This window comes from Microcaecilia unicolor, unplaced genomic scaffold (assembly GCF_901765095.1).
Source record: "Microcaecilia unicolor unplaced genomic scaffold, aMicUni1.1, whole genome shotgun sequence".
Lineage (NCBI taxonomy): Eukaryota > Metazoa > Chordata > Amphibia > Gymnophiona > Siphonopidae > Microcaecilia > Microcaecilia unicolor.
In genome coordinates, this window is record NW_021962903.1 from 432,702 (window position 1) to 454,973 (window position 22,272).

The following is a 22,272-nucleotide window of genomic DNA, read 5'->3' on the forward strand; positions in this document are numbered from 1 at the left end:
CCTATGAAGAAAGACTAAGGAGGCTAGGGCTTTTCAGCTTGGAGAAGAGACGGCTGAGGGGAGACATGATGGAGTTATAAAAAATAATGAGTGGAGTGGAACAGGTGGATGTGAAGCGTCTGTTCACGCTTTCCAAAAATACTAGGACTAGGGGGCATGCGATGAAACTACAGTGTAGTAAATTTAAAACAAATCGGAGAAAATCTTTCTTCACCCAACGTGTAATTAAACTCTGGAATTCGTTGCCGGAGATAGTGGTGAAGGCGGTTAGCTTGGCAGAGTTTAAAAAGGGGGTGGACGGTTTCCTAAAGGACAAGGCCATAGAATGCTACTAAATGGACTTGTGAAAAATCCACAATTTTGGGAATAGCATGTATAAAATGTTTGTACGTTTGGGTAGCTTGCCAGGTGCCCTTGACCTGGATTGGCTGCTGTCAGGGACAAGATGCTAGGCTCGATGGACCTCTGGTCTTTTCCCAGTATGGCATTACTTATGTACGTATCATTTTTTCAGCTGCTGTTTTTAGAGCAGATTCCACCCTCCCCTTGTCAGCTCTCTGGGAGCTTATCTCAGCTTTTGCTTCAGTGAGATTCTCTGTGTCAGACATGGTCATATGATTTGTAGAGGCCTAGGCCTGAGCTCTAAGCCTAGCTTGACCTTTATTTCACTGGAGGCAAGTGGCAGCATTTTTCTACACCAGCCCGGAGGACTCAGACTCTATTTCCCTTGCATCCGAGCCTCGCAAGTGACCGCTCCTAACCAATCGTTCTGTTCCTGGAGTCCCCAAAAATCTGTCCATAGGACCAGTTAAGGAGGAAGGCTGTGTGGAGGCATGGGCCACAGCCTTTCCCTGTCTCTTAGGCATTCTGTTTCCAAGTATTGAGGACTACCCTCACACTAAACACTAACAGCAGCGGCCATCTTGATCTCGAATGCCATTTCTGACACCGGTATGTCTCCCAAATCTTCCTAAGTGAAGACCGAAGCAAAGAATTCATTTAATCTCTCCACTATGACTTTGTCTTCCCTGATCACCCTTTTTACCTCTCGGTCATCTAGTCCAACCGATTCTTTTGCCGGCTTCTTGCTTTTAATATACCTAAAAAAATTCTTACAGTGTGTTTTTGCCTCCAATGTAATCTTTTTTTCAAAGTCCCTCTTTGCCTTCCTTATTAGCGCTTTGCATTTGACTTGGCATTCCTTATGCTGTTTCTTATTATTTTCAGTCGGTTCCTTCTTCCATTTTGTGAAGGATTTTCTTTTAGCTCTAATAGCTTCCTTCACCTCACTTTTTAACCATGCCAGCTGTCGTTTGGTCTTCCTCCCTCCTTTTTTAATACACGGAATATATTTGGCCTGGGCTTCCAGGATGGTATTTTTGAACAGCATCCACACCTGATGTAAATTTTTGACCCTCTTAGCCGCTCCTCTAAGTTTTTTTTTTTCACCGTTCTTCTCATTTTATCATAGTCTCCTTTTTGAAAGTCAAACACAAACATATTGGATTTCCTGTGTATACTTACTCCAAACCTTATATCAAATCTGATCATATTATAATCATTGTTATCAAGCAGCCCAATCACCATTACCTCCCGCACCAGATCGTGCAATCCACTATGGACCAGGTCTAGCATTTTTCCTTCTCTCGTCAGTTCCTGTACCAGCTGCTCCATAAAGCAATTCTTGATTTTGTCAAGGAATTTTACCTCCCTAGCATACCCCGATGTTACATTTACCCAGTCAATATCAGGGTAATTAAAATCACCCATTATTATTGTGTTGTCTAGTTTGTTAGCCTCCCTAATTTCCTATAACATTTCTACATCCGTCTGTTGATCCTGGCCAGATGGACAGTAGTACACACCTATCACTATCCTTTTCCCCTTTTCACATGGAATTTCAATCCATAGGGATTCCAAGATGTGTTTTGTTTCCTGTAGAATTTTCAATCTATTTGATTCAAGGCCCTCCTTTAACATACAATACTACCCCTCCACCAATTCGATTCACCCTATCACTATGATATAATTTGTACCCCGGTATGACAGTGTCCACTGGTTATCCTCCTTCTACCAGGTCTCAGAGATGCCTATTATGTCTAATTTTTCATTTAGTAAAACTATCTGTTGCTTCACCTGGAAGTACCACATACCTGAACACTGAACTCAGACCACTGGGATAGGCAGATGTCCACCTAATGCCATATCATCACAATAGGAAAGAGTATAGTTTATCTAAGAAAGAAGCATTCCTATGGTTGTGGAGGAGGAGAAGGAAGACAGCTAGCTATGAGAATAATGAACACATTGTCTCTTAGTAGCTCAAATGGAAAGGAGGTGGATAGCTGGGGAGTGGTGCCAGGTGAAATTTAGAATTGAAGGAGGACTGGAAAAAGGAAGGTTGGAAAGAGGCAATCAGAGCTGACATGGAAGGAGAACATCCTGGGCAACTGAACAAGACTCCCGTAGCACAAGAGTCCCCTCCCCCTTGCAGGCCCACCACCACTAAACTAGAATTGAAGAAGCATGGCCCACAGAGGGCTTCGTGTCATTAGTGAGAAGTAAGAAGGAAAATCAAAGCAAGGCTGTCAAGATGGGGCAGCTTCAAGGCCCTAAAGTGCACACCTCCTCCCATGCTGACTTCCATTGGAAATGGTAAGGTGACTGCAGGATCTGTGCATTCACCCGGGCTTCATGCAGATGTATTTTGGTAATTGTTTCTGCCATCTAAATACATCAACCAAGCTCAAAACTAGCCAAATGAAGGTAGGAGGGAAAGAACCTGGGATAGGGCTATATATGAAGTGAAACATTGGAGAAGGCCTGGAGTCAAGCTATAGGGATGGAAAGCACAAGGACAGGAAACAGGGCAATGGGAGATTCAAGAATGGATAAAAGATGATCTGGGGGTAAACGAAATAGGGACAGTGGAGAGAAAGGTCAAGTAAGAACCTGGAGGGAGAAGTTGAGAGAGGAACTGGGTTCGGAGTTCTTCGTTAAATGCAGATTATCTAACACACATTCACTAAGGAATCCTGAAAACCTGATGGACTGTGAGCTCTGTTTTAGAGGAAGGGATTTATTAATGCATTGAATGTTTGTGCCAGGGGATGTAAAGAGGGTACATTTAGGGTTACCATATGGCCTCTTTTAAGAGTACATGTCTTCAGTCCTCCAGGATTTTTAATTATTAATAAAATATCCTTTTTTTTTAATGTGCCTGTGACCAACACATCTACTCACATAATGAGAATCGGGGATGACCTTCTGTTACTCCCCCAGTGGTCAATAACCCCCTCCCACCCTCAAAAAACATCTTTAAAAACATTTCGTGCCAGCCTCAAATGTCATACTCGGGTCCATGACAATGCATGCAGGTCCCTGGAGTAGTTTCGTAGTAGGTGCAGTGCACTTCAGACAGGTGGACCCAGGCCCATGCAGCTTACAGACTACAGTAAGTTACATGCGCCTTTGCAGCATCTGGACACCCGCAGTTACACCAGGTCCGATGCTGGTTACACTACTGTTCTATAACGAGTGAATTCCATTATTGAATAGGTTGTTACTAAGCAGCATCAGGGCACCTAAGACGAAATGGCTACTTATAGAATTGCCCCAATAATTGTGATATTTAGCCACTATGGGCTAGATTTTATATATGGCGTGTAAATCCTAATTAAATCTAGTTAATGCCAATAATTGCTTGTTATACAACCAATTATTGGTGCTAATTAACTTGTTCAATTAAATTGTGCACGCCATTTTTGGCAACCTTTATATAATTAGGGGGTATTACCTATAGCTAAGCTGTTTCTTGTAGGATTGCTTCCAGGTACTGGTATAAATTGAAAGTGGGGGGGGGGGGGCTACGCACAAAAGGGATGTGATGGTCCCCTGGAGCTGCTGGCTAGGGCTATATCTTGCTATCTTATTTCAATGGCAATAATTAGAGAACGGCAGAAGAAAATGCAACTTAGTTTGGAGAAACCAGGAAGACGAGGAACAACTGGAGACACCAGTGTATAACGAAAGTGATTTATTGATAAACAAGGCTCTATGTGGCCACATTTCAGCGGCTGCCTGCATTAGGAATAAAACATCTAAAAATAAAAGTGAACAGTGGTGGATGTATTTAGGTGTCAGAAGCAATTACCAAAATACATCTGCATGAAGTACATAAGTAATGCCACACTGGGAAAAGACCAAGGGTCCATCGAGCCCAGCATCCTGTCCACGACAGCGGCCAATCCAGGCCAAGGGCACCTGGCAAGTTTCCAAAACGTACAAACATTCTATACATGTTATTCCCGGAATTGTGGATTTTTCTCAAGTCCATTTAGTAGCGGTTTATGGACTTGTCCTTTAGGAAACCGTCTAACCCCCTTTTAAACTCTGCCAAGCTAACTGCCTTCACCACGTTCTCCGGCAACGAATTCCAGAGTTTAATTACGCGTTGGGTGAAGAAAAGTTTTCTCTGATTTGTTTTAAATTTACTACACTGTAGTTTCATCGCATGCCCCCTAGTCCTAGTATTTTTGGACAGCGTGAACAGACGCTTCACATCCACCTGTTCCACTCCTTTATATACCTCTATCATGTCTCCCCTCAGCCGTCTCTTCTCCAAGCTGAAAAGCCCTAGCCTCCTTAGTCTTTCTTCATAGGGAAGCCGTCCCATCCCTGCTATCATTTTAGTCGCCCTTCGCTGCACATTTTCCAATTCCACTATATCTTTCTTGAGATGTGGCGACCAGAATTGAACACAATACTCAAGGTGCGGTCGCACCATGGAGTGATATAACGGCATTATAACATCCTCACACCTGTTTTCCGTACCTTTCCTAATAATACTCAATATTCTATTCGCTTTCCTACCCGCTGCAGCACACGGAGCAGAAGGTTTCAGTGTATTATCGACGACGACACCCAGATCCCTTTCTTGGTCCATAACTCTTAACGTGGAACCTTGCATGACATAGCTATAATTTGGGTTCTTTTTTCCCACATGCATCACCTTGCACTTACTCACATTAAACGTCATCTACCATTTAGCCGCCCAGTCTCCCAGTCTCGTAAGGTCCTCTTGTAATTTTTCACAATCCTGTCGCGAGTTAACGACTTTGAATAACTTTGTGTCATCAGCAAATTTAATTACCTCACTAGTTACTCCCATCTCTAAATCATTTATAAATATATTAAAAAGCAGCGGTCCTAGCACAGACCCCTGAGGAACCCCACTAACTACCCTTCTCCATTGTGAATATTGCCCATTTAACCCCACTCTCTGTTTCCTATCCTTCAACCAGTTTTTAATCCACAATAGGATATCTCCTACTATCCCATGACCCTCCAATTTCCTCTGTAGCCTTTCATGAGGTACCTTATCAAACGCCTTTTGAAAATCCAGATACACAATATCAACCGGCTCCCCTTTGTCCACATGTTTGTTTACTCCTTCAAAGAATTGAAGTAAATTGGTCAGGCAAGATTTCCCCACACAAAAGTCATGCTGACTCGGTCTCAGTCATGTCCTTGGATATGCTCTGTAATTTTGTTTTTAATAATAGCCTCTACCATTTTCCCCGGCACCGACGTCAGACTCACCGGTCTATAATTTCCCGGATCTCCCCTGGAACCTTTTTTAAAAATGGACGTTACATTGGCCACCCTCCAATCTTCCGTTACCACGCTCGATTTTAAGGGTAAATTGCATATCACTAGCAGTAGTTCCGCAAGCTCATTTTTCAGTTCTATCAGTACTCTAGGATGAATACCATCCGGTCCTGAAGATTTGCTACTCTTCAGTTTGCTGAACTGCCCCATTACGTTCTCCAGGTTTACCGTGAAGTCAGTAAGTTTCTCCGACTCGTCTGCTTGAAATATCATTTCCGACACCAGTATCCCACCCAAATCTTCCTCGGTGAAGACCGAAGCAAAGAATTCATTCAATCTCTCCACTGCGTCTTTGTCTTTCTTGATCGCCCCTTTTACCCCTCGGTCATCCAGCGGCCCAACCGATTCTTTTGCCTTCTTCCTGCTTTTAATATACCGAAAAAAGCCCATTAGGAAGTGAATGCACAGATCCAGCAGTCACCTCACCCTTTCCAAAGGAAGTCAGCATGGGAGGAGGTGTGCACTTTAGGGCCTTGCAGCTGCCCCATCTCTTGACAGGCCTTGCTTTGATTTTCCTTCTTATTTTTCACTAATGACACTTGAAGACCTCTGTGGGTCATGCTTCTTCAATTCTAGTTTAATGATGGTAGGCCTTTGGGGGGGGGGGGGTGCCTTGTGCCATGGGAGCATAGGCGCACGGTATAAGAGGCTTGGGGAGGCTAAGCCTCCCCAGCCAGAAGTTAACAGCAGGCTCAGCAGTTTCTCCGTCTTTCTCCAGACCGGTTCTCCTCTTTCCCTCCCCCGCGTGACTCTCCCTTCAGGCTGGGCAGCTGGCATCGAGTCCTCCTGCACCCTTAATCGCTACTACCAGAAGAGGTAGCGATCGGCGCCATCAACTCTGCGCACTCAGGGGGTGGGACCTATGGGCAGTGGCGTACCGGTGGGGGCGGTCCCGGTCCGCCCCGGGTTCAACTCGTTAGGGTGTGCTGGCTGCCATCCATTGATGTCTTCCCCCACCCCCAACTGGTACGGTCCTGCATGGGGTGTCCCAGCATCTTTCCCCCCCCCCCCCGACTAGTGTGGTATCGCTCTCCTCCCTCCTCGCTCGCCCCACTCTGCTAGTCTTTAAATTTCGAAGCTTCCAGCAGCATCAGCAATGGCGAACTTAGAAGCGTGCAGGAGCGGAGCGGGCATGAAGTGAGGAGGGTGAGGATGGAGGGGGAGCGATTCCAGCCAGACCAAAGGGAAAGGGGGGTGGGAGTGTAGAAGAGAGAGAACGGTGAGGAACATCATGGGAAGGGGACACAGGGCAGATGCTGAACTTGGGAACAGGGATGGAAACACAGAGAGCAAATACTGAACATGGGGGGAACGGGGATGGGAACACAGAGAGCAAATGCTGAATATGGGTGGAATAGGGACAGGGACACAGAGGGGACAGGGGAGGTTATGGATAGGAGAGATAGTGAGTCAGAAGGAATGACAGTGGACATGGAGAGAAAAAAGTCAAATAGGAGGTAAGCAGAAGATGGATATGGATGGGGAACAGAGAGAGGAGAAATAAAGATGGAGGGGGGAGATACTGGAATGCATATGTAAAAAGAAAAGAGGAAGACAGGCAGAAGGGAAAGAAAAGGCAGGCAGTGGATGGAAGGGGCAGAGGAAGCTGGCAGACACCATATGAAAAGGGGAAAAGGGCAGACAGTGGATGGAAGGGGCAGAGAAAGCAGACAGGTGCTGGATGAAAGGGAGAGAGAAAGAGAGCAGATGCTGGATGGAAGGGAGAGTGAAGAGAAGACGAGGAAAGCGGAAACCAGAGACAACAAAGGTAGAAAAAAAGATTTATTTGCTTTAGAATACAGTAGTATTGTAGCTGTGGTGATAAATAGAAATGAAAATAAGGTGATTTTTTTTTGTTGGACTACTTTTAATACAGTTTTGACCAACTTTCAGAGACTAAAACCTCCATCCTTAGGTCAGGACAGGACCGTAACAGCAGTACTGACCTGAGGAAGGAGGTTTTGGCCTCTACATGCTAATTGAAAAAGTATTAGTCCAATAAAATGGTATTATCTTATTTTCTCTGTTTTGTTTTATTTCTATTTTTTAATTTGTAAAGTGCTGATTGGTATTTGTCAGTTTTTTCAAATTTACGTCTGCTATCTTTATATTTTGCACAGTACTAGGGATATGCATCACTGTTTCTGTGGTGTTGCATTGAATGTGGAATCTGGCCTCTTGGGGGTTCAGTTTAATTTTTGTCTATATATTTCTATTTTAGTTTGTGGTTACTTATTCTATACTTGGTGAGGATGTATCTGTTGTGTTCTATGTGTTTTTGATGACTTATACTGTGCCAAAATAGAAATTTGAAAACTCTTATCTCTATCTGGTCATTAATAAAAGGAGCTCATTGTGAATACCATGCACCCTAAAATGATGTTTTGTGGCTGTACATGAGAATTGTGATATGATCCCTTGTTTCATATTGTTGACGGTCTGTGATGTTGTCCGTATGGGTGGTATATTGGTGTATTAGGGTCTGCCCAGTGTAATATTTATGCAGTGCAATTTTTCTAGCAAAAAAGGTGCCGGTACTCAAATGCAGGTCATTCTTCAGGGGTGGGGTGATCACTGAGGGACTCACTCCACAATAGCCAGGCCCCCTGCAACCAGTCACAGAATCTATGACAAAGCAGAATTGGTGTCTTGAGCCTGAGCTCTTTCATTAAAACTTGTGGTCCATGGGTCAATTTTAGCAGACACTGGAAAAGGTGCCGGTACTCAGTACCCCCAAGTACCCCCTCAAAAAAGCCCTGTATTTATGGTACAGTAAGGTTCTGAGTGTGTTTTTGCACAAGTTTGTGCATAGTGTTTTGCAGTTGAGCAATTGTGGTTAGGATATACTTTGAGCAACCACTTTATTCTTTGATATATGATACATATCTAATATCTAAATTTAATAAAAGGTATTAATTGTGACTTTTATTTTTACTTTTTTTTCTGTGTGTTGTCAGACACATGGATGTAAGCTTCACCCCCATTAGCCTCCCCAAACAGTTGGGCCACCGACCGCCTATGCATGGGAGTCTTGTTCAATTGCCCACGATGCTGTCCTTCCATGTCAGCCCTGATTGTCTCTTTGCATAAATGACAGATTAATAATAAACCATTCTGGTAGCATGAACATAAATATCCTGTGAAAAGCAAAAATGTGCAATGATGTGTCATGAAATCCCAATGGAATTAACTAAAACATTGACATTTACATAAAAATGTAACAGATACATATTGGAACCCAAAATAATAAAGTGAAAAACAGACTAAAATTATACAAAAAATTTCTGTACCATGAATGTATGAAAATATAATAAATGTGCAAGACATCTTGGTTTAAAAAATATTTTACATCTGTATCCTAGCTGAACATGTCAATCAATAATAATTGTTGACAACACAAAATGGTGTGTGTATATAGATATATAGATAGATATTTATTTATTTATTGCATTTGTATCCCACATTTTCCCACCTTTTTGCGGGTTCAGTGTGGCTTACAATATGAGTTGAATGTTGGAAATACAATTTGTTACAGATAGTTAGGGATTATATTATGCAGGGTTAAGCGAAACAATTGAGATATAATTTCCTTGTCATCAAGCAGATGAAGCCATTACGTATCGGTTTTGTCCATCAACCAGCAGGGGGAGATAGAGAGCACTCAACTTTTCACAGTGCCTCATGGCCAGCTAGCTCCACTGCCTCTTCAGTATTCTCTATCTCCCCAAGCAGGGTGGCTGCAGCTTCTTCGAGCTCCATCAAAATCTGCCTGGGGGTGGCTCCTGGCTTGCCAGTTGTTAGCCGGGGTGTTATAGGCTATAGCAGCTTCACTTTGAAGGCACATAGGTCAGCCCTTTCCCTGCCTTACCCATCCCCCCGAGGATGTGGACATATTAGCTTGCTTTTCCCTGTCCTTTCCCACTCAGTGGATGCAGGCACATTGGTTCGCCTTTCCCTGCCTTTCCTACTTATCTGAGCATCCGGAGTGATTTTATTTACCTCTTTTTGCCTCTGCTTTCCTCACAGCGTTAAAATAAATAAATAATTAAAGTCGCGTCGCGCTTTAGCGCAGCGATCTTAGAAAAGAGGTTTTTTTCTTGAGATTCTTCTACAGGACCGGAGCTGTGATACTCGGTCTAGTGAGGTAAGAGTGTTTTCTGACTGGCCCGCGATCGGGACGTTTTTGGCGCGAACCGCCATTTTTAATTTTACTGCCATTTTCGGCGATGGCTGCGGAGACTGTAAAGCGCTGTTCTAAATGTGGCAAGCGCAAATCAGCAGCGGGGCTCTGTAATTCGTGCTGTACAGACGGTAGAGCCGGCCCGAGCATGGCGAGCGGCAATCTGTTGCGCTCTGAGCTGGCAGCGGACGCCATTTTGGATTTTCCACATGGCGAGGCCTCCGTTGCGACGGAGAGCCCTGAATTCGGGGGGGGGTCCTCTGAGTGAGGCTAATAATAGAGCTCATAGCCCTGGGCAGGATCCGGGCGGTCAGGGAGCGGTTTTCTCCTCTGATTTTGTTTTAATGATGCATAGGGCATACATTCTTAAAAGAGCTCTTCCACAGGGATCTTCGGACCCTCTGTCTGCCCCCCCCCCCCCCCCCCCCCCCCGGTGGATCCTGGCAATTCTCAGAGTCAGGGGTCACGGTTCGGACCGTGCCTTCCTTCATACCTAAGGTGGTTTCAGCGTTTCACCTAAACCAGCCTGTTTTTCTTCCCTCCTTTGTTGAGGAGGAGTTTCCAGATTCATTTGGGCAGTTGCACCTTTTGGATGTGCGCAGGACTCTGTTGCAGTATCTGCGAATTACAAATTCTTTCAGGACCTCTGATCATCTTTTTGTGCTGTTTGCAGGTCCTCGCAGAGGGTCTTCAGCGTCTAAAGCCACTATTGCCCGTTGGCTCAAAGAAGCTATCTTTTCAGCATATCTGCTGTCTGGCCGGGCTCCGCCTGAAGCCTTTAAGGCACATTCCACAAGAGCGATTTCCTCTTCTTGGGCGGAAACTGGAGCACTATCTCTTCATGAGATTTGCAGTGCTGCAACATGGGCTTCTAAGCTCTCTTTCGCCCGACATTACAGGCTGGATGTGGCTGCCAGGAGGGATGCGCATTTTGGAGCACAGGTGCTAGCGCGTGGTGTGGCTTGTTCCCACCCTATTTAGGGATTGCTTTGTTACATCCCATACGTAATGGCTTCATCTGCTTGATGACAAGGAAGGGAAAATTAGGTTCTTACCATGGTAATTTTCTTTCCTTTAGTCATAGCAGATGAAGCCATGAGCCCTCCCTGTATGATTGTCTGTATTGCAGTGATTCTGATTTTAGGTGCTGTTCTTGTTTCCTGAAGTTATATTCCTTCCTTGGGGAGTCGGAAAACAGTCTTCAGGATTCTTGTTACAGTTATAGGAGTATGAGTTCATTCCCTCCAGTTCATGTTTTGGGAGGATGAGTTTATTCCCTCCAGGAGGATGCAAGTATTCCCTCCGTTTATACAAAGTGGAGGACGAGTTTATTCCCTCCAGGAGGATGAGTTCATTCCCTCCTTTTTTGAGTTCATGCCCTTGTTAAGGGGCCATCGTTCGCTGTGAGGAAAGTTCATGTTATTCCCATTGCGGTTTGCCATACTGCTTTGGAAGCTTCAAATACTGTTGCCATACTGCTTTGGAAGCTTCAAATACTGAAGAGGCAGTGGAGCTAGCTGGCCATGAGGCACTGAGAAAAGTTGAGTGCTCTCTATCTCCCCCTGCTGGTTGATGGGCACAACCCATACGTAATGGCTTCATCTGCTATGACTAAAGGAAAGAAAATTACCATGGTAAGAACCTAATTTTCCCATACAATCAAATATGTAAAGATAACATTAAACCACTATAAATTAATAAAATAACACATACACAGCAACAATTACAGGTCCTCACTCATAGATCTTATACAGCAGGTGTAAATGTCCTCAGAGCGATATTTGCCTGAGGATTTCATGGTTTTGAAATAATGTGACAAGGCCAGAAGTATGCTAGGCTGCTTTGAGAGGGTCTTAACCAGTTCTATTTTTGCACCGGTACAGTGTACCAGCACCTTTTTTTTTCTCTCTTAATTAGTGGCTTACTAAAAATCTCTGAATCAGCAGCGCAGCACCTCGCGTCTGCAAAACAAGCGGATCGCCTCGGACCTTCCACCTTCCTCTGATGTAACTTCCTATTTCCATGAGGGCGGGACACAGTGAGGGAAGACCCAAGGTGATCTTGTTTTGCAGATGCGAGGCGTTGCGCTGCCGATTCAGAGATTTTTAAAATGCAGGGGGCCGGGTGGCAGAGAGAATGGAGCTGCCCAAGGAACTGAGGGTAAGCAGGTGGGGACTGGGTTGGGGTGGCTGAAAAGGGGGGGGGGGTCTCAGATGGGAGAAGGGGGCTGGCAGGCAGCGGGAGGAGGATGGGAGGGAGAATCGCTGGACATGGATAGGAGGAGAGTAGTGGGGAGAGGAGAATCGCTGGACATGGATGAGAGGGGTGAGCAGGGGTCAAAAGACATGCTGGGCATGGAGGTGAGGGAAGAGAGAATCACTGGACATGGAGGGGAGGGCAGGGGAGAGAGTAAAAATGCTGAAAATGGATGGAGAGGAGAGCATGCGAGAGAGAATTGCTGGACATGGATGGGCGGACAGGGGAGAGAGGATAAATGTTGGACATGTAGAGGAAAGAGGAAAGAAGATGCACATAGATGGAGATGAGGTAAAGGGAAGAGAGGAGAAAAACTGCGTATGGATGGAGAAAATAAGCAAAAGCTGGAACCATATTATACCTCCTCCAGTCAGTTCCATGGAGGACCCAGCGGAGGATAAAGAAATGTCCAATTTGAGAATTTACATCTGCTTTCTTATTTTGCACTGGGTATACTGGAGCAGTATCAGCTTACAGAAATTATAATGAAAAAAAAGTTATTTTTTTTCTCCTATACTGGTATAAAATTTCAATGATGCTTATTTATATTCACCATGGCTGGTATAAGGGGTGTGGCCAACCTAGGGGGCAGAGCCATAGATGGTCACCCTGCCCACATTGAGTACCAGTACCTTTATTCCTACAAAAAAAACACTGGTCTTAACCATCAGAAGAAAGGAGATGATAATGCCCCTGTATAAGTTGTTGGTGAGACTGCATTTGGAGCTCAACTTTGGAGACTGTATCTTGCTAAGGGAGTAAAAAGACTTCAGCATGGTGCCCGATGCAGACGAGTCCTAGCAATGCAAAGCTGTGACAGAATACAATTAATGACAGCAGATGAAGACCAGCATGGCCCATCCTGTTTGCCCAGAAAGGCAGCCAGGGTTGTACATTTGAGTTCATGTGGATTACCCACCCCCACCCCTTTCCTCTGTTTAGATTTGTAGCTGACCCCGTACTCCTGTCTGGGTCTCCTTTTTTTTCTTTAAAGTGTGAAAGTTTTTTTTGTTTTTTTTTTACTTTTTACTGTGAGTGGAAATACTCTATACTTTCATTCAAGCTTCATGCCATATAGGGATCCTCTTTGTTTATCCCACACCTTTTTTTTCTCTTCACTTTTTTGACCCCCCCCCCCCCCCCCACACACACACACACACACACCAATCCACCACTCTCTCCATGAAAAAAAGTATTTTTTTTTTAATGTTGCTTTTAAGTTTCCCTCTTTGCATCTTCATTTCATGTCTTGTAGTTCGATAGCCTCTCCATTTTTGGAAAAGGTTGTTTTGCTCCTGTTCGGCCTCTCCTCCAGGGTCTACAGATTCAGGTCTTCAAGTCTCTTCTTGAACTTCTTCTGATGTAGACCCCATACGATTTTGACACAATTGCTTTTACCAGCCATAAATGTGGTGTGAATGCTTACACCTGCTGTTAAAGAACATGTAAATGTGCACTCTGCCCAAACTCCTCCCATTTGATCGAGCACTTGCAAAGTATGCACCATTAAATATTAGCTACATCCTTACAGAATATCATGTAGCTGGAAAATGGTTATTTACACATGTGAAAAGAAGAAGTGAGGTCTGATCAAAACGAAGAATCCAAGATGTAAAAGCAGAACAGTCTTCTTAATAAACAGTTCTGCTTAGGTTCTTCATTTTTATTGGACCTCACTTCCTCCTGTTCTTTTCCTTTTTCACCCATGAGGATCTTTGTTGCTCTTTTGCTCCTCAATTTACACATGTCCACATACACATGTGTAAGAACCCCAGAATTTACTCATTCATGCTGCTTAAATCTAAGTGGCTTCTTACTCCTAGTGTGACTTCTACATGAAAACCCCAGTTTTAATTGTAACATAGTAAATGACGGCAGATAAAGACCTGTACAGTCCATCCAGTCTGCCCAACAAGATAAACTCATTTTACATAGTATGTGATACTTTATATGTATACCCGAGTTTGATTTGTCCTTACACAACAGTCTGCCCAACAGTGTTCTTGTACTAAGTTATGAAGCTAATGTCGAAGCCTCTTAAAATTTACACTCTAGCCCATCTCTATCTATTCAGTCACAATCAGGGCGTAGATGGTAGAAGTCTGCCCAGCTCCCGTTTTGTTTTCCAATTACCGGCGTCGCCACCCAATCTCCGCTTAGATTCTGCGGATCCATTCCTTCTAAACAGTATTCCTTTGTGTTTATCCCACACATGTTTGAATTCCATTACCGTTTTCATCTCCACCACCTCCCGCGGGAGGGCATTCCACATATCCACCACCCTATCCGTGAAAAAATACTACTTGACATTAAGTCCTGAGTCTGCCCCCCTTCAACCTCAGTTCATGTCCTCTAGTTCTACCGCCTTCCCGTCTCCAGAAAAGGTTCATTTGCGGATTAATACCTTTCAAATATTTGAACGTCTATATCATATCACCCCTGTTTCTCCTTTCCTCCAAGGTATACATGTTCAGGTCAGCAAGTCTCCTCATACAGTTTACAACACAAATCTCATACCATTTTTGTCGCTTTTCTTTGCACCGCTTCCAGTCTTTTTACATTTTTAACAAGATACGGCCTCCAAAACTGAACACAGTACTCTAAGTGGGGCCTCACCAACGACTTGTAGAGGGGCATCAACACCTCCTTCTACTGGTTATGTCCCTCTCTATGCAGCCTAGCATCCTTTTGGCCATGGCCGTTGCATTGTTTCTTCACCTTTACATCCTCAGACACATAGGCGGTCAGTGGCCCAACTGTTTGGGGAGGCTAAAGGGGGCGTGGTTAGGGGTGGGGCCAGGGGTGGAGCTTACATCCATAATTGTCTGACAACACACAGAAAAAAAAATAAGTAAAAATATAATAGTCACAATTAATACCTTTTATTAAATTTAGATATTAGATATATATCATATGTCAAATAAAGTAGTTGCTCAAGGCATATACTAACCACAATCACTCAACTGCAAAACACTATGCTCAACTTTGTGCTAAAACACACTCAGAACTTTACTGTACCATAAATATTACACTGGGCAGAACCTAATACACCAATATACCACCCATATGAAAAATGCAGACCGTCAACAATATGAAACAAGGGATCATATCACAATTCTCATGTCATGTACAGCCACAAAACATCCTTTTAGGGTGGAAATTGACAATGAGCTCCTTTTATTAACAACCAGATAGAGAGAACAGTTTTCATATTTCAATTTTGGCACAGTATAAGTCATCACAAACAAAATATAGGAAAATCAAAAGCATTAGGGGTTTATAGCCCATTTAGTTATGTTTAACAAAAGAGATGTACATGAAACAAAATATTTATTTTTTTATTTTGACTTAAACCTTCAGAGTCAGCACCTACCTCTCTTGAAATCCAACGTGCCACAGTTTCCTCTTGAATTATTTGGGTCTGGGAAGGAAGTGGCAATACCTCAGACAACCACTGTTAACCTGAGTCTTCCTTTCCCTATTCAGAGACGGCCCCTCCCGCGCGGAACAGGAAGTTGCATCGCTCTCGCATAGGGAAGACTGACTGTCTGAGACCTGCACATCACGAACATCCCAACCCTACGAGGCTCTGCCAATCCATCTCACCCCTTCCCGCGCTCTGACTGTCTCCATCCGGGATCCCCGCGTCATGCACGAAGAGGAGCAGGAGGGACGCGGCGCACCGGAACTGGGCATGGCAGAGCAGGCTGGGTTTTGGAGATGCTGGCTGAATGGGGCCATCTCGATGTGGCCAGGGTGCCAGGTTATCTTCGGTCCTGTTAAGGCCGGTTCGGGAAGGTGATCCGAGGACCGGAGTTCGGGAGGAGCGCTCCGGGTACTGCGTGGCGCCAGGAGGAAGGAGCGCTGCAAGAGGGAACTCGGGAGGAAGCGGCATCGCTGTTTGGGGCTTTGGAGGGGTTCGGGTAGGGACAAGGTTGCTGGGCTGCTGGTGGTAAAGGAGCTGCGGGGAGCAGCGCTAATTTTTCCAGGGCCGGCGTTTGAAGCATCCGTGCATCGTCGGTTCGGGCCATTTCTGTGGGGAAGTGGTGATGTCAGGGCTGCCACCGGGACGAGGTGACGCCAGAAGGGAGGAGCGTTGAAAGAGAGCTGCTGCAGGGGGCAGCACCGAGTTTTTCGGGGCTTGGGAGCGCAGGTAATCGTATTGCCGATTCATCCTGATGAGCCAGGAGATTTGGAGGCAGAGAGGATGGGTCTAGAAGAAGGAAAAGATAAAGAAAGACGGCGTGTCGGGCCGGCGTTGCGTCGGAGAATCAGACTGCTGCTAGCGGCTCCCCAAGCCTCTTATACCGGGCGCCTATGCTCAGACACCAATACCCCAAGGTCTCTCTCTTGAGTCGAGCTTACTAATCTCTCCCCTCCTATTCGGTATCTCTCTCTTTGTTTCTGCACCCCAAGTGCATCACTCTACACTTCTTGGCATTAAATTGTAACTACCAGACCCTCAACCATTCTTCTAAGGTTCGGAGATCCCTTCTCATCGTTTCTACTCCCTCCAGGGTATCCACTCTATTGGCTATTTTCATGTCAACTGCAAAAAGGCATACCTTTCCTTCCAACCCTTCAGCAATAGGCCCCAGCAGCAACCCCAGAGAAACTCCACTGCTCACCTTCCTTTCCTCCGAGCAGATTCCATTTACCACCCTCTACCACCTGTCGGTCAACCAGTTTCTTATCCAGTTCACCACTTTTGGTCCTAAGTTCAACCCTTTCAGCTTATTCACGAGTCTTCTGTGGGGGACCGTATCAAAGGCTTTGCTGAAGTCCAAGTAGATTGCATCTAGCACACGTTCTGTATCCAGTTCTTTGGTCACCCAGTCAAAGAAGTCAATAAGATTCATTTGGCAGGATTTTCCTTTGGTAAAGCCATGTTGCCTCAGGTCCTGTAACCCGTCGGCTTCTAGAAAGTTAACTATCCTTTCTTTCAGCAGCGACTCCATTATTTTTCCTACCACCAACGTGAGACTTACTGGTCTGTAGTTTCCCACTTTTTCCCTGTCTCCACTTTTGTGAAGAGGGACCACATCCGCTCATCTCCAATCTTGCGGAACCTCTCCCATCTCTAAAGATCTATTAATAAATCTTTAAGAGGTCCCGCCAGGACCTCCCTCAGTATCCTGGGATGTATCCTATCCAGCCCCATAGCTTTGTCCACCTTCAGATTCTCCAGCTGTTTATAAACTCTTTCTTCCGTAAACGGCGCAGTATCCACTCCATTCCCAGATGTTTCCTCAGCAGTCGACCGTGGTCCTTCTGCAGGATTTTCCTCCGTGAACACCAAAGAGAAATAATTGTTTAGCACGTTCGCTTTATCTTCATCACTGTCCACATAGCCATTCTCATTATCTTTCAGTCTCGCAATTCCATTTGTATCTCTTCTCCTTTCTCCAATATATCTGAAAAAGGTCTTGTTACCTCTCTTTACATCTTTAGCCATTTTTTCTTCTGCTCGCGCTTTCGCTAGCCGTATTTCCCTCTTCGTTTCTTTGAGTTTAATCTGATAATCTTTTCTGTGATCCTCTTGTTGCGTTCTTTTGTATTTCTTGAACAAAGCCTCTTTTGCTCTTATTTTTTAGCTACTTGTTTGGAGAACAATATAGGCTTCCTGCTTCTCTTGTTTTTGTTTACTTTCTACTACTACTTAACACTTCTATAGCGCTACAAGGCATACGAAGATCAGTCACTATATTTATAGCAGCTTCTAGCTTGGACCACTGTTTTTCCACATCTCCTACGCCTTCCCACGCCAACAGCTCCTTCTTCAGGTATTCCCCCATTTTATCAAAATCAGTACGTCTGAAATCCAGTACTTTGAGTTTTGTGCGTCCGCATTCCGCCTTCGCCCTTATATCAAACCACACGGTGTGATGATCACTATTACATAGGTGTGCACCCACCCGGATATCGGAAACAGTACCTCCATTCGTGAGCACTAGATCCAGCATCGACCCTTCCCTCGTGGGTTCCGTCACCATTTGTCTGAGCAAGGCACTTTGACAGGCATCCACAATCTCCCTACTTATTTCCTTTTAAAATAATCCTATATACATCAGTTTTTCAAGTGGTCTCTAGGTCTATTAAGTATCTTGACTTAAACATTATCATGAAACCAGATAGTTTGTCAAATAAGCTACCCCTAAATGCTAGAGGTCACTGGGGATTTAAATCATTTACAGTTAAGTCACTGTGGATGTGGGGGGGGGGGCGTTATTGTGAAAACCAACATATTGCCTATGATGTATTTGTACGAGTGACAGAATACATTTTAAACATCTAAAATCAAGAATATTAAAATTACTGTAGCAAGGCAGTTGTCCCATAACTGCATAAAGTTCACTTACTGATGCAAAAGAGATAAGATTGTCTTCTGGTTCCCTGATCTCAGGATCTATTGAGTGGCTATACTGAGAGCATTTACAGTATATTCTGGTATAAGCTCCTCTCATCAAGCCACTGGGTTGATTTGGATAAACCTTTGTTGGCTGTTACACAGCATTCCTATGATAGTACCTTGCTACTTCCTCCATCAGCGTGGACAACCATTAATATGTGGAGAATGAGATTCGTTGTTTTTTTTTTTTATGAAACATGAAGAATAGATTAAGTACCTAACTTTAAACAGCAGTTAAGTGCCAAAACGGGTGAAAGAGAAGTTAGGTGCCTATTAGGGGCTTATTTTCAAAAGAGAAAAATATTCAAAAAGTGGTATAAATCTGCATTTAGATATTTTTCTCTGGTATTTTTGACGTTTTTCTATGAAGTCCGTCAGAAGTGCATTCAAATCACAAGGGTGTGTGTCAGGGGCATGTTAAGGGCGGGATCTGTGTATTCCTAACACTTGGACGGTTTTCTGCCATAAAGGAACAAAACATAAACATCCAGGGCTATAAGTTGGACATTTTGGTCTAGACCTGTTTTGTTAATGAATAAACCACAATAAAAGTGCCCTAAATGACCAGATGAGCACTGGAGGGAATCAAGGATGACCTCCCCTTACTCCCCCAAAGCCAGCCGAAGATGTAGTACTGACATCCATTAGAGCAGCATGCAGGTCCCTAGAGTAGTGTAGTGGTGGGTGCAGTGCACTGCAGACAGGTGAACCCAGGTGCATACCTCCCTCTACCTGTTACACTTGAGGTGGAAGCTGTGAGCCCTCCAAAACTCACCAGAAGCCCACTGTACCCACATATAGATGCCCCCTTCACCCATAAGGGCTATTGTAATGGTGTACAGTTGGGGGTAGTGGGTTTTGGTTTTGGGGGCTCAGCAGACAAAATAGGAGACCAATGGTGAGATGTGTACCTGGGAGCATTTATTTGAAGTTCACTGCAGTGCCCCTGGGGTGCTTCATTGCTCTCCTGGGATGTCTGTGTGTCTAGTCTATTAAGAATGCTGGCTCCTCCTACATTCACATGACTTGATTTTGTGCATTTTTCTAACTTTTTTTTTTTTTTTTCAAAAATGGACCAAAAATATAAATGCACAGAGCACAAAGACATCTAGCAAATAGCTGTTTTTCTGTTTTGAAAATGGCTACGTTCCTCACTTGAATTTTGGGCATTTTTAGACTTAGATGTCATATCGAAAATGCCCCTCTAAGTGAACTTAGGCACCATTCTATAACTTGGCATCTAAAACGTTCTAGAGTGTAACCGCAAAGGAGGCCTTCACATGTGCGGACATGGGCAGTTCAACTATTTTAGCACAAGTTTTATTGAATACATGTAATTGCTGATTTAGGCACGCCCTTTTACACCTGCCATTGAGTAAGCATGTGGTGACGCCTGAATTTAGGAGCCTACTTGCTGACTTAATCTGTTGTTAACACAATAAATAACAGCAGCTAAAGACCCGCATGGGCCATCCAATCTGCCCAACAAGGTAGCCAGAGCTATGTCTGCTACTTTGCTTGGGCCCCAGTCACCCATGCTTAAATATTGGTTGTCAAGTCTCAGTGGCTTCATTTCCCAACCATATAGACAGCCAAACATGATGGAGATGATATGTAATTATAACCAAGATTGAAGCTGACAGTATTCAACTTACTAGTTCAGATGTCTTCCCCTACTCCCCCCCCCCCCCCCCCCCCCGAGCTGCACATCACCCTCACCAGCAGCATTTGACAATAAAGTGGTCTACAACACTGGGGTTGCCAAAGCTTCACCTGTCTTATTTCCATTTGTAGGGCACAGACCGTATAAGTCTATCCGGCCTCGGCTCCCTCAATGATGGAGATGCCAAATCTTCTTTCATGACACAGATTTGCTGTTCTGGAATACTAGCTTAATGCCTAGATTTTGGGCTCCTAACTTTTAGCACCCTTTATAGAATTGCCCCCTATGTGTACATTAAGAGTGATTGGATGTTATAAAGCCTTTGAATCGCTTCATGGTGCGACCACACCTCTAATATTGTGTTCAGTTCTGGTTACTGCATCTCAAAAAAAGATATGGTGGATTTAGAAAAGATACAGAGAAGGGCAACGAAAACGATAAAGGGGATGGGATGACTTCCTTATGAGGAAAAGCTAAAGCGGCTAGGGCTTTTCAGCTTGGAGAAAAGGCGACTGAGGGGAGATATGATAGAGGTTTATACAATGAGTGGAGTGGAACGGGTAGAAATGAATCACTTGTTTACGCTTTCCAAAATACTAGGACTAGGGGGCACACAATGAAGCTACTAAACAGTAAATTTAAAATGAATTGGAGAAAATATTTCTTTACTCAACGTGTAATTAAACTCTGGAATTCATTGCCAGAGAATGTAGTAAAAGCAGCTTAGTGGGGTTTAAAAACGGTTTGGATGGCATCCTAAAGGAAAAGTCCATAGACCAATATTAAAATGGACTTGGGGAAAATCCACTGCTTATTTCTAGAATAAGCAGCATAAAATGTATTGTACTGTTTTGGGATCTCGCCAGGTACTTGTGACTTGGATTGGCCACTGTTGGAAACAGGATGCTGGGCTTGATGGACCTTCGGTCTGTCCCAGTATGGCAGTACTTATGTTGTTCAATATTCATCAGCCCAAATCAGACTTCAGCAATGGATCCCTTTTTCAATATTTTGCAGTGAAGTGGTTCATTGTATCACCTATTCAAGTCTAGACTACTCTGAACATGTACTGAGAGAGCATCTGCTGCTGCAGAGAAGAAGACTGGTATTTACCTGCTGAGAAATTGTGTTCAAATTTGGGAAAACGTGGACAAATAGGTAATTTCAGTGTTTTTTTTAAATGTTACTTATTTTAAAAACACAGTTTACTTTAGACTATAGTTTAGCATTAAAAAGTGTCTATTTAGAATCTGATATAAAAGTTCGTCTCTGTTAAGTTTGATTTCCACTCACCCACTCCAGGCTTACCAATTAGAAGGATTGAAGGTTTAATTAGCGCATTTTCATCAGTTATTAATCAGCTGTTAGCAATACAGTGTTTTTAAGTCCTTGAGGAACACCTAAACTAAGGGCCCTTTTACTAAGGCACGCCAAAAAATGGCCTGTGCGGTAGGTGCATGTATTGGACACGCACAGGTCCAGTTTTCAGTGAGCCTGCAAAAAAGACCTTTTTTGTGGGGGCCAAAAATGGACGTGTGGCTAAATAAAAATTGGCATGTGTCCATTTTGGGCCTGAGACCTTACCGCCACCCATTGACTTAGCCCTAAGGTCTCACGTGTTAACCGGGCAGTAATCATCGGCACTCATACACATCCAATTACTGCCCAGCTAGCGCTGCGCAGTAGAAAATAAAAAATACTTTCCAACGCTCATATCGGTCGCGCGTAAAAATGGAATTACTGCCCGGGGCACACAGTAGCCAGGCGGTAGTTCCAAATTGACGTGTGTTGTACACATGTAGGTGCCTACATGCCTTAGTAAAAGGGCCCCCTGGTAAGCTTAAAGGACTTTGTTTTAGTTTACATGCCTCTACTCATTTTGCAAACCTCATTAATAATTTGCCAATACTAGGACGGAGGCAGGAGTCCAGCAGAAAGATGGGAGCTATCCAGTTTTTTGCACTGTGTCACATGTTTCATTATCTCCCAGTTAGTGAGCGTATGTGTTTCTCTTGGTGCCAAGAGCTCCTAGCATTCAGGGAACAAGTCTGATCCCAAAGAGGTATACAGAGGAGACCTTCAGGGACATAGTAC

The 22,272-nt window shown here is 44.2% G+C and overlaps 1 protein-coding gene across 2 annotated transcripts in view; it reads left to right on the forward strand.

Moving 5' to 3' along the window:
• The window catches only part of LOC115458644 (E3 ubiquitin-protein ligase TRIM56-like), a 64,580-nt gene that overhangs the window by 38,739 nt on the left and 3,569 nt on the right, over nt 1-22,272 (forward strand). For both annotated transcript variants that reach the window (XM_030188484.1, XM_030188485.1), the window contains one exon: nt 21,196-21,336. The gene's annotated coding sequence lies outside the window, so the exon portion shown is untranslated. The remainder of the gene's footprint in view (nt 1-21,195; nt 21,337-22,272) is intronic.